At 35.0% G+C, this 14,477-nt stretch overlaps 1 long non-coding RNA gene across 1 annotated transcript; it reads right to left on the reverse strand.

Annotated features, from left to right (window-relative positions):
• Nucleotides 1-10,039: 10,039 nt before the first annotated feature.
• Nucleotides 10,040-14,091, reverse strand: LOC113361581. The gene is made up of 8 exons (XR_003365195.1): nt 13,865-14,091; nt 13,632-13,763; nt 13,339-13,501; nt 12,295-12,430; nt 12,058-12,140; nt 11,732-11,827; nt 10,838-10,975; nt 10,040-10,243 (listed from the first exon to the last, which is right to left on the reverse strand). It is a non-coding gene; the product is annotated as an uncharacterized LOC113361581 (long non-coding RNA).
• Between the last annotated feature and the right edge of the window lie 386 nt (nt 14,092-14,477).

Below are 14,477 nucleotides of genomic sequence, written 5' to 3' on the forward strand. Positions count from 1 at the left end.
TTTAAACATGTGCAGTAACTCTTACATTTTATTGTTCAAAGATATTCCTTAATGCTAAAGGAAAGAATCCCGGATCGAAATAAATTGAGAATCTTTTAATTAAGGTTTTTAGTTTTATATGCTTTTGATTTCCAGCAATTAAAATGCATATCTTTAGAAAATAAAAATTAGTAATGTGCATTTACTAGTTGGAGATTTTCTATTGAGATTTCGGTCATTAATTGGACAGAGCATTTCCAGGAATTATGAAAACCGTTTCTGGCTTTATTGCATATCTTTGAGAATATTCGATTTTGGAAATTCCTTGGTGTCCAAGCTTCCTTGGTGTATAAATATTGAAGTTTGCATTTCGAGCAAACTAATCCTCAGAGCAAGCAAAACTACCTACTTGTGTTGTTGCTGGTGGAGCCGTCTATTCGGAGAGGAAAATACCCTAATTAGGCGAAATCTCTTACGACCGCTCGTTTTAAAGACTTCTTTGGGATTGGGAAGCTCTACGAGTACTGTTGGTGTGAAACTAGATAATTGCAGTTTATTATTATCTTTCGATTGATTTAATTGATTAACGATGGTTGAACTTTGATTGCACCTAGTTTGTTTATGCTTGAGAATCTTCTCTCCTGATATAAGATTCACTCAAATTAGATCGAAGTTTCGACGGGGATCTTTAGACTGTTTGTAGATCTAAAGACGTCTTGTGATAATCCATTGTTAATAGACTCCGTTCTGTGTGTGATTGATCACAAGAGATTCAAGTGTGTGCAGGTATTTATTGAAGATCTAAGAAGATTTGAAGACGAAGAAGATTTCTGATTTGGGTTCATAATCTTTGGTTTGCACAAAATTTGATCGGCTTGGGATCCAACTATAATCGGTTTATCTTTGTGTTAACCTTGATTGATTAGTTGAGAAGATCGAAATCAATATATTGTCTTTGTGACTAAGAAGTATTGATGGCAAAATCTTGACAATTACTTTGGTAATTGTTATTGGATAGATCTAAGAACCTGACAAATGAGTTTATTGGGATAAACGGAAGAGCCTTTTGTCAAACTCATATCACTTGTTTGAAAAGAGTTGTTACCGAACAGATTTGTTGTTCCTTTACTGTTTGGAATACGAACCAAAGGAATTGTTCCAAGTGCGTGACTTATTATATGTTGGAGGCACATGGATACAAACGGAACTAGGTGAACTATAGGTTTAGTTGCTTGGTCTCAATTATACGAAGTTGGTTTAGATTTTGTATAGCGGCTTAATCCTGAGAGTATTCAATTCTGGACAAGGTCCCGGGGTTTTTCTGCATTTGCGGTTTCCTCGTTAACAAAATCTTATTGTGCCATTTACTTTTAATTTCCGCATTATAATTGTTTTATTATAATTAAAGTAAATTGCACTTTGTACGTTAACAGGGCACTTGATATTGATCCCATTGGTTTCGGTTATTTTCGTACCTTTTATCAAGTGAACACTTTGTTGTAGTATTGTCTCGATTTCATATCCATAGACTATCACACAAAGTGTATTGGATTTTTCCACTTGGCTTTGATATTTATTCACGAGTTAGGCCAGTCCGGACTAACCCTATTTCAAATGGACACTGTGTTGAAATATTCCTTGAGTGATTGTTTCTCAAATAGGTTTATATACAGTGGGTATTGTATAGGTTGTGATCAAAGTAAAAGATTGTGGTATATTTTTGTACCCTCGTCTTTTCAATTGGTATCAGAGCAAACCAACACGAAAAGATCTAACAATTTGTGTTTGGTGCATCCAACCTATAAGAAAATGAATCCTATGAATGATTCAGTTAACGTACCACCAAGATTTAATGGGATAAATTACCCATTTTGGAAAGTTGCTATGAGAACCTTTCTTCAATCCCGAGATTTTAATACTAGGCTATTAATCGAAGACGGATATGAAAGACCAAGAGTAGAATATCCAGAAGCAGACTTTAAACGCTTAGCATTCTACAGTTTTGAAGAAAGAGCTCTTGTAAAGAAGAACTCTCATGGTCTAGATGCCATCATACACGCAGTAAGTGATGATCTTCGTCATCATGTTCTGTCTTGTGAAACTTCTAAGGAGGCATGGGATATTCTTGAGACCGTATTCGAAGGTAATAATTCTGAAAAAGAAGCGCGACTTCTGTCCCTTTCATCTGAATGGGAATACCTTAAAATGGATGATAACGATACCTTTGAGGAGTTTAACACTAAACTTTCTGAGATTGTCAACGCTTTTTTCTTACTAGGAAAGTCTATACCTGAAAAGGAAATAGTATGCAAAATTCTTAGATCGTTACCATCCAGATACGAGTCTAAGAAACATGCCATAACAGAATCAAATGATCTTTCTACACTTTCTCGAAGCTCTCTTGTAGGAAAGTTAAAGATATTTGATAGAGAAATTCTGCTGAAGAATCAAACTAAGAAATGTTGCCAAGAAGACAAGGTACCTATTGAAATAGAGCTTGACTCAAAAATTGTGCTTCTAGCGCAAGGAATTAAGAACATATTATCTAATGATAAACGTGTTCCTTAAACATTATCGTTTTGTCGTAAAAAGGATAGTGAAGAAGTCCAATGCTTCAAGTGTCGTAGATTCGGACATATGGCAAAAAAAAGTTCCAGCAGAAGAAATCAGAAGTGCAACAAGGCTTATGTCTCTACTCTTGATGATATTCCGGAGGAAGAACCCTATGAAGGAATATCTAACTGCAATGCACTTCTTGCCAACTCTGACAGTGTTGAAACCAGTGAGTCTAATCAAATCCCAGAAAAACTTGAGTTGGTATTTAAGGAAAATAAAAGGTTAAGCCTAGTAGAACCTTTTGAAATTCCTTTCAGATAAAACCCAAAAGGTAAATCTGAGCAAGAAAAAATGGTTGAAAAACCAAGAGGGTCAGAAACTAGTTTTTCTGATAATATACTAAGTTCTTCTTGTGTAGGAAGTAACCATGCTGCAATCTTCCATGGAAATCTCCAACAAAATAAATTTATCAAAGCTCTTCGCAAGGGGATAGAGATTTTGAAGGCTGGTAAGTTTACTAGATCTCAAAAAGGAATTGCAAACTCTTGCAATTATAAGAGAAAGAAAGAACGTAAGGAAACACAGTCTATTGTGTTTATAAGTCATCCTAAGGATGTATTTGTTACCTGTGGTGAGAATATTTCTCATCCCAACACACACTGATTATGTTAAAAAATTGCATCCTCACTTGTTGCCCAAAATTGTGATTGTGAGGAAGCATAAATCTGGGCAGGATGTACATATCCTTTCTTTAAGTAAAAAATATTCTTAATTGATGTCTCTTACTTTTGGGGAAAAAATATTCGGTTTCCATAAACCAAATTATCCCTTGTTTTTTCTCCTGTTATATATATATTTTTCTTGTCAGAAAGAAGACTATGTTGCTTCAATGAAGAATCCAGCAAAAGAAGGATCATCTCTTGATGATTTAGCACTTTGTGCATCAGTTATGACTGAAACTCATGATATCTCTCTTCATGATATTTCTCAAGATTCTCTAAGAAAACAGATTCTTACTGTTAAAGGTTGCATTAGATATCATGATCTGATGATAAAGGATTCAAAAGAAGTACTAGCTAATCTTCATTCTCAACTGCTTGAGATGAACAAGTTGTCTACTGAAAAAGGAAGTGCTCAGAAGAATTTGAATCCAGTGTTTGAAAGAAATCTTCACAATAATTGAGAAAGAAAAATAGACATCAGTTTTTGATTTCCTTCAATAATTGTATAAGGTCTATTATGAATAAAACTATCTTATATTATGAATAAAATTATTAGTTTATAATTTTTCTTGTGATAGTTTTGGATTACATAGAATGTGCTTGAATGCTTTATTTTATTGCTATGTATGTTTATGGGATGTTTGTTTCCGGTTTTCATGACCTTAATATTCGATCTCATATTGTGTGAACCCTTATGGTTTGGGTGACTTTTTGGTTTAGCAGGATTAAGTTCTATCCCATGTTGGTAGGCTTTATCAAAGGATTATAAGGGGTTCTGATTGAAACAAATATGTGAAAATTCAAAATATGTTGAATCATTTGATTTAGAATAAAAGCATATGTGTTTCGGGGTTTCAACTTTTGCATTGCATTAGTTAAAACCGATTTTCAACCTTTCTCTGGTAAAGGTTGGTCCTTGTTGTTGTTCTTTTGTCTTGCGAGAGAATGAAAAAACAACGGGGGAGAGTTCTATCTGAACTTGCGCTTCATGATATATCTTAAGAGGAGAAGAGGATGCAGAGCTTGAGGTAACGAATTTGTTAGTTAATCATTTTCCTGTCTAAGAAAAGACTGATTTTATTGCATATATTTATTGCTTTTTCTTAACAAAATTTCGGTACAATTGATGTTTATTCCATTATTTGTGTATGGATGTGTAAGTGATTCAATTGTTTCCGGTTAAGAAAAACTATTGTTATCTTGCTTTATTGTTTGGTATCAATTGTTTAGGCTTACAAGATTTCGGTGCAATTGCAGTATTATAATGTCTATGTTTGTTTCAATTGCTTCCGGTTGAGGTAAGTAATTATGTAAGTTGATTTATTTCGTTTGTATGAATTGTTTATGGATTAACAAAAGAGTTTTCGGGATGAATTGTTTAGTCCAATTTGATTCCGGATAAGAGAAACTAAGTTAATTCTGATCTTAGTTAGACTTATCAAAGTGGAGGTTTCGGTTATTCAAGTCTAATCGAATGCCTTAACAAGAAATGCTAGTTAACTAACCTAGTATTTGTCTTGTTTAAAAGTGAAAGGTCTAAGTTATTATTTGAATAATTAGAGCCTGATGAGAAAAATAGAGTTAATTTTAATCTTTATTTTGGTTTTATCGAACAAGCGATTGTATTTGTACAATCGGTTTAGCAACGAAACTAAAGTGCTTAGTTGATATTTGATTTGCTAAACTATCAGGGAAAATTGCTTCGGGCAATTTTTTCCTTGGTAACATATCAAAACAAAATTACTTTGTAGTTTCGATTTTGATATTGGTTATCAAAAATGGTGTGTGGAACCCCCGTGCTTAACTCTTATAGGTTTTGCAAGTCTTTTGAGACTTGTAAGATCCTTTCGGTTTGTCCTTTATTTGCTCGTACCTTTGTCATTTTGTGACAAAAAGGGGGAGAAATATATAGAGTAAACAAGTGATTTGGTATCACTAAGGAAAGGACAATGGTGCTTAAACGTTATATCTGACGAAAGAGTAAAGCATAGACTAAGGGGGAGTAACATATCATATGATGATGGAAATAACAAAGACGTGCGGATTGAAAATCTACCGATCTTACCTTTAGGGGGAGTATTAGCGTTGTTATTATAATGTCAACAACGGCATTTATGGATTGAATGTACACAGGTTATTGTGTTGTTGAATTTGGGAATCAAGCGTATGTGTAATAAATTCTTGTAATTTTCTTATCCATATGATGTAAGAGTTTTGTCACTAAAATAGACAAAGGGGGAGATTGTTAGAGCATAGCTCGGTTGAACCCACCAAGAGTTGGTATGTCAAGTTTGGTTGTCATATTTTAGTGAATCAAAACTCATTTAAAGAGTCGCTTGATTATTTACTAGAGTCAACTTCGTATAGGTTAGCTAGAAAGTTACTAGGATATGAGACTTACAAGTATTACGTGAAGACTTGAAGAATGTGAAGAAGTAAAGAGCTACAGCGACGACATCATGCTTCCACTTGAGGTTAGTAATATTTGACTTGAAATGTTTCATTCCTAACATATCTTTCAAGTCGTGGCATATTGAAAACATAACTGCGAAGCTGTGAATGATTATACTCTAGTTAGACATAGTATTAAGGAATTACAATACGAAATATAACGTTTATCTTTTGAACATCGTATATAAGACATAGACATAATCATATGAATGCTATTGTGATTATGTGTATGGGTATGGGTGAAGATTTTGTCCTAGGAAACAATGTTTACATTCGTTTAAAGGAAGTACAATTCATAAACTTGTTTTATGAATCGAAAGGGAAACCTGTAGGCTTATTGGTATTGTTATTCATTGTAAATCTTTGGATTACCAATATGTGCATTTAGTATAACTGCTCATAACTTGTTTATGTATCTTGGTAAAACTATTCACAAGGCCTGACTTTTGTATTGGTATGACTTTTATTAGTGAAACCGATCTTAAGTAATCACATGAGATGGTATGATCGATATTTGTAATTGGTGTGACCATTCCTAGTCATTGGGTAACCGATCCTAGAACTTGGTTGGGACCAATCACAAGATGTGTAATCGATCCTTGTAGTAGGTTAACAAGTTTTAGTAATTGGTATGAACGATCCTATAACTTGTGCAACCGAATACAAGTTTATACCATATATATGTGGTAACCGATCCTAGTACCTAGTCAACCAACTTTTGGTAACTAGTGTGACCGATCCTAGTATCCACATGGAGGTAGAACCAAAACTTGTTTTGGTAGAACCATTAAACCCATGAATGGTGATTGAATGTTTTTTGATCAATCACATAGTTCTTGGAAATCAGATGAACCAATTCTAAACTCGTTTGGAAGTGTGAAAAATCGGTTCCAAGATTGTAAATATGAAAAAGTATTTACAAAGTAAAGATATCGACATACTTTGAACATGTGCAGTAAATATTACCTTTTATTGTTCAAAGATATTCCTTAATAGCTAAAGGAAAGAATCCCGGATCGAAATAAATTGAGAATCTTTTAATTAAGTTTTTTAGTTTTATATTCTTTTAATTTCCAGCAATTAAAATGCATATCTTTAGAAAATAAAAATTAGTAATGTGCATTTACTAGTTGGTGATTTTCTACTGAGATTTCGGTCATTAATTGGAAAGAGCATTTCCAGGAATTATGAAAACCGTTTTTGGATTTATTGCATATCTTTGAGAATATTCGGTTTTGGAAATTCCTTGGTGTCCAAACTTCCTTGGTCTATAAATATTGAAGTTTGCATTTCGAGAAAACTAATCCCCAGAGCCAGCAAAACTACCTAGTTGTGTTGTTACTGGTGGAGCCGTCTATTCCGAGAGGAAAGTATCCTAATTAGGCGAAATCTCTTACGACCGCTCGTTTTAAAGACTTCTTTGGGATTGGGAAGCTCTACGAGTATCGTTCGTGGGAAACTAGATAATTGCAGTTTATTATTAGTTTTCGATTGATTTGATTGACTAACGGTGGTTGAACTTTGATTGCACCTAGTTTGTTTATGCTTGAGAATCTTCTCTTCTGATATAAGATTCACTCAAACTAGATCAAAGTTTCGACAGAGATCTTTATACTGTTTGTAGATCTAAAGACGTCTTGTGATAATCCATTTTTAAAATACTCCGTTCTGCGTGTGATTGATCACAAGAGATTCAAGTTGATTGTGTGCATGTGTTTATTGAAAATCTAAGAAGATTTGAAGATGAAGAAGATTTCTGATTTGGGTTCATAATCTTTGGTGTGCACAAAATTTGATCGGCTGGGGATCCAACTATAATCGGTTTATATTTGTGTTAACCTTGATTGATTAGTTGAGTAGATCGGCATCAATATATTGTCTTTGTGACTAAGAAGTATTTATTGCAAAATCTTGACAATTACTTTGGTAATTGTTATTGGATAGATCTAAGAACCTGACAAAGGAGTTTATTGGGATAAACGGAAGAGCCTTTTGTCAAACTCATATCACTTGTTTGAAAAGTGTTGTTACCAAACAGATTTGTTGTTCCTTTACTGTTTGGAATACGAACCAAAGGAATTGTTCCCAGTGCGTGACTTATTGCAAGTTGGAGGCGCAGGGATACAAACGGAATTAGGTGAACTATAGGTTTAGTTTCTTGGTCTCAACTATACGAAGTTGGTTTAGATTTTGTATAGCGGCTTAATCCTGAGAGTATTCAATTATGGACAAGGTCCCGGGGTTTTTCTGCATTTGCGGTTTCCTCGTTAACAAAATCTTACTGTGCCATTTACTTTTAATTTCCGCATTATAATTGTTTTATTATAATTAAAGTAAATTGCACTTTGTACGTTAACAGGGCACTTGATATTGATCCCATTGGTTTCGGTTATTTCTGTACCTTTTATCAAGTGAACACTTGGTTGTAGTATTGTCTCGATTTTATATCCATAGACTATCACACAAAGTGTATTGGATTTCTCCACTTGACTTTGATATTTATTCACGAGTTAGGCCAGTCCGGACTAAACCCTATTTCAAGTGGATACTATGTTGAAATATTCCTTGAGTGATTGTATCTCAAAGAGGTTTATACACAGTGGGTCTTGTATAGGTTGTGATCAAAGTAAAAGATTGTGGTATATTTGGGTATCCTTGTCTTTTCACTTTTGCAAGGAGAGTTAGAAATGCATCATAAGAATTTTGGTCTGTTTTGTGTTGCACCATGCATTGGCCTTGGCATGATTAACCTGAATCAGATATCCCAATCAGTTGTCTGACTCATTTAGATGACTGAGTCGACTAGTGTTGAATCGGACTTGACTTAGTGGACCTTAACTTAGTTGTCCTTTGACCAGACTTGACCATATTTGACTAGACTTTGACATTGACTTGGACGTTGATCGTTAGTTGAACCGCTTTGACTATTAATGACCGTCATTTGACCCGGATGGACCAGGCCTTAGATTAACGGGCTGGCTTGGTGGACTCTGGTTTAAGACTAGTCTTCCTATTTTTTGATGAATTGGACCCCTTATGGTATGAATTAGCCTTTGGCTCCTTCTTTGGAGTTGTATATCTTTGTAAGACTTATCAAATGGATTGTAGAACCAACCCAATTGGGTTAGTAAAACCTTAGACAGGTTAAAGGTAGAGAATGAGAAGATGTAAAATCATTTATGAGTTTAGAATCATTAGATAATTTACTTGGCCATTAACTTTAAACTTGTATGATTATTGTGTGAGACCTTTTGGCTAAGTTCTTTAAGTGCTTGTGTGATTAACAATTGATCTTTATTAACAACGATCAAACCGACGGATGAAGCAATGGATGGGGGATCGTAATGTAGGAGCGGTTTTCCTTCAAAATAGGTGGGAACTCTTGTAACCTTCTTGTAATCATTAAGTTTATATATATGCGAGTATGATGTGTCTTTACTATCTGTGAGCATGTTTGTTGTACAATTGTATGAGTATGAGATGTGATATGCGTTGTTTAATTTCCCCGCGAGGAGTGCATGTTATCCCCACAAATCCTTGCTAAGTTGAGTAGTGCGAGATGTGCAACATTATTAGTAGCGCGAGATGTGCAGTATTCATTTACGTATTTTATATTGCCTTAAGTAGCGATGTGTGATATTATTAGTAGTGAGAGATGTGCGATACTATATATACAATATTCTATCTGGAGAAATTACGCAAGTGCATGTTATGTTTGATCGTATGTAGAAAGTGTAGCATGAGATTTCATTATGTCTTCTCTTCCTTGATTTCATATTCTCGATGTTTTGATCAGTGTTTGGTGTATGTTATGTTCATTGTTTTCTTACATTGTCACTAAAGTCGATGTTGATTAGCCAGTAAATGGCAGTTGCAAAGTGGGAGTTGCAAATTTGGTAATTAGCAACAGTAAACGGCGGTTGCAAAGTCGAAGTCGCAACAGTTGAGCTCTGTTACGAAATTCGAAGTTGCAACTTTCGTAACGCTTAACCGCCGTTACGGATTTTCTGTCACAACAGCTTCAAACTCTTGCAACGTTAGTATTTCGTAACTGTTTGAAACAGTTGCGAAATTAGATGGTCGCAACAGTTGCGGAATATTGGTAACAGATTGTACCAGTTGCTAAATTTTTGCAATATAAAAAAGAAGTTGTTTTCACCGGTCAGAATCTGGTGTTGACCAGTTCCCCTGTAACAAAATCAAGTTTCCCATGTTCATTTGGAAATTAAAAATCAAGTTCCCTGCATTTTGTGCCTAGTATCAAAAGAATGACAAGTACATAGATTTTTCCTAAGTTTTTTGAACATACAAAATCTGCAGTTGTAATAATGTTAAGTGTAATAACAGTAGTATACAATCTTAAAGGCACAAGACCTGGAGACAAGCTCAACATCATTCATTACCTACATGCTCAAACAAGTATAGCTTCTTAAGTGGCACTTATTGCTCATATCTGTGGAATCAGCTTCGACCTCAACAACCTCTTCTTCCTGGGTTCCCTGCTCTTCATGTTCTTCTCCGTTCTCTTCTACCTCCTGAGACAAGAAAGAGAAACAAATCAACATCCAATTCCCACCATGGAAGATAAGAATAAGAAAAGAGAGCATTTCACATAGAGAACAAGGATACCATGTGAGCCAAATCACCATTTTACAAACAAGTCTGAACGTATCAGCTTGTCCAGATATATTACAAAATTATACCATATTTCACTTACTGGATTATGAACAAAAATGATTACAAAGAACTATAAATAGTAACATTAACAGATTATAGTATTAGAAACAGATTATAATAATAGAAGACAAAGAACTATATTTGCAACGACGGAAACCAGCTACCTCGGTACATTCGTTCTGCATAAGGCATTCCAAAAGGTTGAAGTTTAGGTTGTCACCATGGGTTGTGAGGCTGAAGTTTATGATATACTCGCATACAACATCAATATTGTACTTTATTGAGCAGAATATAAGAAACAAAAAATATACATACAAAAGGAAATACATACACACATATCAGTAAACAATATAAGAAACAACAAACTAGAATTTTACTTTAACCAGCATACCATAAGGACACCAAAAAACATACACCAAAGTGATACTAATTACCAGATTTCTGGGACGTACTCAATTTAGCCTTCTTGTCAGCAGGAGTTTTGGATGCAGAAGTCTCAGCAAATATCTTGTTGCTCTGCTTAGCCATAAGTTGCAGTTCCGACTTTGACCGATCGTGAATTAAGTATCAGAAATATGCTGGTGTGGATTCTGCAAAAATTTAAAAAAACCTGTCAGCTCAACACCAATTGACTCAAGATGATGAAAATGTACGCAACAATCAAATAAGAGCAGTTCACATCCACAAAAAATATATGCCTAGATAGTGAATATTTTCACCACAGAAGTCAACAGTTTTAAGAGGATCGAGAAACATTCAATAGACTAAAATGAACTTTCGTAACATTGGATGCTCAGACACACTAGCAAACAAAATGAATTTTAGGGGGATTCAGTTTTCATAGCTGTACTGTTTACATCAAAACTTATTTGGGATCAAAATTCCTCTATTTAATTTATAGTTTTATCAAAACTCCAGCTTTGTGGCAAACAAAGACAAACCATTATTGTCAAGCCTTGTTTAGTTTGGAACTTTTGAACTACATACAACATATTTCTTGTATAAGTATTCTTGGTATAAGAAATGGCTTCCCTTACCATACCCTTTTATGTACTGATGAATGCATTCAAAGTTTGTGTTGGTGGACTAAATTGTTATGACTGGTTGATACTGGATATTTTTGTTTTGTTCAAGCTTTAAATGTTACACAATAATTTGCCGCAACACATTCTCTGGTGAAACACATTAGTAACTCTAAAGTGGAGGATACAAACTTGCAAAACTAGATTCCAGCTTTAGAAAAGAAAGAAGGCCAAAAAAAAATAAAAAACAAAAATGAATAGCATTTTTCTTAAAGCCAGCACCACTTACCTGAGAACATTGAGACATAAGTCTTCCCCACTTACCAATATAGTTGGATGATTCCTGTAAAAGGATTTAGACTCCAGCATCCTCCAAAATGATATCCAACATCCTCCAAAATGATATCCAAAACATAGAAACTGCAAAAGTGGTAGAAATCATGCAGTCACCTGTATGCCAACACTCATAATTATTCCTGAATTAAAAAATCAATTTCAATGTCCGGCTGTTTACATTTTAATCACCCACCAATTAGTCGAGTCTGAGTCATAATCATTTGTTAATGCAACAAATTGAGTAATTAACGGGGAGAAAATAGATGAACTATGTTAAGAGTTCCAAAACAACAATTAGTCGAGTCGGAAATCACCTACTTAAGCCCCATGTGTATACTTCTCCATTCATCTACTGGACAATCCTGTGTAATGTTGACTCATCCCATGTTTTCGTCGCCTAAATGAACCAATATTGGAAGAACGGATCAAAATGACAGTTATAGACAAGGGCCTATTAGATTTTACTGTAATAATTGCACAAGATGGACACGGTAAGAAAAAAATGGGACTTGAAACTGATGGAAGTTTGAAACAGATGTAGGAGAATATACCTTCACTATCATCATACATCCAAATTACTTGCACCAGCAGGGATCCTATCCCCAACTTTCATCTCCCCAGGTTTGGCTTCACCAGTCAAATGCTAAATTGTAACTGTTGATTTCCCTTGCGAAACTTTGCCATCAACTGGAACAGACAGCAATTGAAGCTAATGTTATAATTATCAACTAACGAAATAAGAACAGCAGGTATACTTGGGTTGAGTTTGATGTAAACAGGCAAAGAACACACTTGGCTAGGGGTTGATGTAGACGGACAAACAACTGCCATGTAATTATCTTTTGGACTAGAGCATATTGAGAGAAGAAGATATCAAGGCTAAGATGAACCTATATGATTTAAGAGTTAGGAAACTATTCCATGCTGGAATCTGACATACTACAATGTGTTAAGACGAGCTTATCCAATTCTGTAAGTAAGGGACTATCAGATGGACATTGAGCAACAATGGAATGAAATGCAAGTTAAGAAGAGTTCTTGTACATAAGATCAAATGCATATTAACAGACCTCGCCAGCTCTGACCAAGACGTATGAACTGACTTCAAAGTCAGGCAGAGCGACTTGTTTGTATGCCAAATCGTAAAGATGAGGTAGTTTGTCACCCTTCATCTCCACAATGAGAGCAAAATCTGGATGCCCATCCTTTAGCTCTTTAACGTCAGCCATTGATCACCAACCAATTAGAAAACACAAATTATAAAAACAATTATCTATGTTCTTGGGTGTCAGCTACTTGTATATAGTACCCAAATCATATTCAAGGTTTACCCAGATTGAAATCAAGTCACATGGTATTCCACACTACAAAATGACTACCAGAATGTGAGACCCCGCTACTTAATTATCCCAAATTCCAGCATCAGTCGTCACAATATGACCTCATATTCTTACACAAAACAGACACCATTCTACATCTTTCCAAATCATATATATTACCAGATCAAAAAATTCATCTACACAAACATAATCAAGCAATCCATGTATGCATCATAAAACTTTACATAACAAAAGAAAAGGGTTTTGTTAACTTACCTGGTTGGCAACAGCCTTAGCTATTATACTGAATTCCTTCTTCATGACAGTTTTCTGCACCAAACTTGAAGGGTTCTTTTGCTTGTTAGTCTTAGTCGTAGTAGCAAGAACAACACCTTAATCTTTTCCAGCTTGACTGAAACAGTTTTTGCATTTGTTAACCCTACAAGACCCAAAATCACCAACAACAACAAATCAAAAACAAAATCCCTCAAAAATCTAACCTGACAAAATCAAAACAAACCCAAATCATAACTCAAAAGTAGAATACCAGTTGTGTTGATTTATCTTACCAGACTGTTTGAAGGAGTTGACGTTGTAGAGATCGTTAGGTTCTTTACTGAACTGAACCATCTGATTTCCATTTTCAAACTCTTTGATGAGGAAAGCATTGTTCCTCTTCACGATCTCTCAAATCAAAAACCCTAAAAATTTAGAGATTTCACACAAGATCAGATTCAATCAAACCTAGAATAAAAAATCAAACATAGGGATGAAATCAAGCGAGATACTTTATTATACTCACAAGGAAATGAGAAGTTTAGGGTTTTTCTTCTTCTTTGTGCTGCTGGTCTTGAGAGTTTTTGGAGATTAGAGAAGAGAGAGTGAACCCTAAAACAACTTCTATATGTAAACCTCAATACCCTAAGGCGAAAAATAAATAGGTTGCCTTGATTTGGGATTGAGATCTCAGAAATCTTCGAATTTCAGACATGATGGAAGAGAATGGAGAGACAAGAATCGAGAGATTGAGAACGGAAGAGAAAGAGACGAGAATGGGATAGAATAGAGTTCGATGATAATAATAGGTTAACCCGAGTCAGTTTCACATCTGAATGGGCTGAAATCGAGTCAGCTTAAATGTGTGTGCAGCCACACTCACGAATCGCACGCGTATAACCTGATTTAGTTGCGAACTGTAACAGGCGAAACAGTTGCGAGTTTTGTAACGTTAAAACGGTTGCGAATCTTTTGCAATAGAAATTAGGAACCGCAAATTCGCAACAGCTGCTAAGCTGTTGCGAACCTGAGTTGCTAAACCCCAAATTTGGTGCAGTGTGTTGTACTTAAATTGTTTATGTTATAGTAGTTTGTTAGTGATTACTTGAGAGTTATATGTTTCCACTGGGCACCCCTTT

The sequence above is a fragment of the Papaver somniferum genome, chromosome 3, assembly GCF_003573695.1.
Source record: "Papaver somniferum cultivar HN1 chromosome 3, ASM357369v1, whole genome shotgun sequence".
NCBI classification, from domain to species: domain Eukaryota; kingdom Viridiplantae; phylum Streptophyta; class Magnoliopsida; order Ranunculales; family Papaveraceae; genus Papaver; species Papaver somniferum.